This window comes from Marmota flaviventris, chromosome 15 (assembly GCF_047511675.1).
Source record: "Marmota flaviventris isolate mMarFla1 chromosome 15, mMarFla1.hap1, whole genome shotgun sequence".
NCBI lineage: Eukaryota > Metazoa > Chordata > Mammalia > Rodentia > Sciuridae > Marmota > Marmota flaviventris.
In genome coordinates, this window is record NC_092512.1 from 41,737,215 (window position 1) to 41,739,857 (window position 2,643).

A 2,643-nucleotide genomic window follows, 5' to 3' on the forward strand; every position below is an offset into this window, starting at 1 on the left:
TGGTGAGCAGGTATAGGATATAGTGCCTATGAGCATGCTCCCAGTGACCTACATCCTCTGACCATACATCACCAGCCTACAGTTTCCTCAAAGTCCCATCCCTGAACATTGCTGCACTGGAGATCAAGCTGTTAACACACAAGTCTTTGGGGAACATTTCATATTCAATATCTACAATGGGAAGGATATTTGAATAACAGAAATGCCTGTTCTCCAGAAAGTTGAATGCTAAGTATTATGGGAGGTGACCTTTTCTCTATCTCTCTGGATCCCGTCTGAAATCTGAACTCTTCTCACCTACATAGAGTCAAGTGCTTTTTGTAGTAGAAATTTCAAAAGAGGCTGTTTCATGAGAGAGTCCGGTGACATGAGACAAAGTCAACAAGTATGACATGAGAGCCCACAGGCTGGGAAGCATCCAAGATGGCAAGTCCTCTGGGAATCATGGAAAAAACCTTTGAACTTTGACAGTCTAAATATTTGTGGGGGGGCCTAAACTCAATCAAGATTTTAAGGGGTCTCCATGACATCTAGGGTAGCAGGGGTTGCATATACAAAGCATCTTTAACAGATGCTCAATTTTTGAGAATTCTCCTTCCTTCCCCTTCGTAGGGCTGGGAATTGAACTCAGGGCCTCACACACGGCTGGGCAGGTGCTCTACCATTGAGCGATGCCCCCAGCTGTTCCTTCCCCTTTCTCTATGCACCTACTCAGTAGTTCTGCTGGGTAGCTCTTAACACATTATCCATAACTGCTCATTCACTTTTTTTCCATTCTCATTAGACAGAATTCTTTGAGGGCCGGGATTTCATTTTACTCATCCTTTTATTCTTAGGATGTTCAGTGGTGCTTGGCAAAGAAACAGCTACTTAGAAATTGAATGAATAAAGTAGTTTGCCTCTTTTAAAAAAATTTAAATTAATTAATTAATTTAATTAAGTATATATGACAGCAGAATGCATTTTGATTCATTGTATGCAATCGTAGCACAACTTTTCATTTATATGGTTGTAAATGATGTAGAGTCGCATCACCTGTTAAGTCATACATGTACCTAGGGTAATGATGTCCATCTCATTCCACCATCTTACCTGCCCGCCCCCCACCTCATTCCCCCTCCCTAACCCCTCTCCTTTGCCCAAAGTTCCTCCATTTTTCCCATACCCCTCTTTTATGGATCAGCATCCACTTATCAGAGAGAACATTTGGCCTTTGGTTTTTTGGGATTGACTTACTTCGCTTAGGATGATATTCTCCAACTCCATTCATTTACCTACAAATGACATAATTTTATTCTCTTTTAATGCTGAGTAATATTCCATTGTGTATATATATCACAGTTTCTTTACCCATTTATTTATTGAAGGGCATCTAGGTTGCCCCTTGGTACAAAGGGATATTATTTTGTTGTATCTTGTATGATACAGATTTTCTTGGTTTAGATTTGTTTCCTGTGAATTGAGTTGCTATGAACATTGCTGTGGCTGCTTTACTATAGTATGTTGATATTAAGCCCTTTGGGTATAAACAAGGAGTGGGATAGCTGGGTCAAATGGCAATTGTATTCAAAGTTTTCTAAGGAATCTCCATACTTCTTTCCAGATTGGTTGCACCATTTGCAGTCCAACCAGCAATATAAGAGTGTGCCTTTTTCTCTACATCCTCATCAACACTTATTGTTGCTTGTATTCTTAATAACTGCCATTTTGACTGGAGTGAGATGAAGTCTTAGAATAGTTTTTTTTTTTTTTTTTTTTTTTTGGTACTGGGGATTGAACTCAGGGGCACTTGACCACTGAGCCACATCCCCAGACCAATCCATACTAATTTTGTATTTTATTAGAGATAGGATCTCACTGAGTTGCTTGGCACCTCGTCGTTGCTGAGGCTGGCTTTGAACTCAGGATTCTCCTGTCTCAGCCTTCAGAGCTACTGGGATTATAGGTGTGCGCCACTGCATCTGGCCAAATCTTAAGAGTAGTTTGACTTGCGTTTCTCTAATTGCTAGAGTTGTTAAGCATTTTTTCATATATTTGTTGTATATCTTCTTCTGAAAAGTGTCTGTTCAGCTCCTTAGCCCATTTATTGATTGGGTTGTTTGGGTTCTTATTTTTTTTTTTTTTGGTGGTAAGTTTTTTTAGTTCTTTGTATATCTTGGAGATTAGTGCTCTATTTGACATGTATGTAAAAATATGGAACACTTCACAAATTTATGTGTCATCCTTGCACAGGGGCCATGCTAATCTTCTCTGTATTGGTCCCATTTAAGTATATGTGCTGCCAAAGTGAGCACAGTAGTTCACCTCTTTGTTTTCTTTAACCATCTTGCTCAGTTTCAAAGTACTTCCTAGGCCAATTGCTGAGCATAGTTTGTGCTCGACTCAAAAAAAAAAAGCACCCAAAATGTAGACTCTTCTTTGCTGCTTACATGATTTCTATCAATCTACTGCATGAACTGACAAAAGTTATCAATTGGCAATAAATTTGAGTCACATAATTCATTCCTAATTATATAAATATACCTCTCATGTAGTTTTATGTGATGATATTCCTGTTCTAAATGACAATATAAATACATTTCAATCATGTTCTCGTTAGGACTGAATCGCTAATGATTAATTAAAATGTGAACAGATCTGATG

The 2,643-nt window shown here is 38.6% G+C and overlaps 1 non-coding gene across 1 annotated transcript; it reads right to left on the reverse strand.

The window, feature by feature from the left end:
* Positions 1-2,187: 2,187 nt before the first annotated feature.
* Positions 2,188-2,294, reverse strand: LOC114106495 (U6 spliceosomal RNA). The gene has a single exon (XR_003585201.1). It is a non-coding gene; the product is annotated as a U6 spliceosomal RNA (small nuclear RNA).
* Positions 2,295-2,643: the final 349 nt, after the last annotated feature.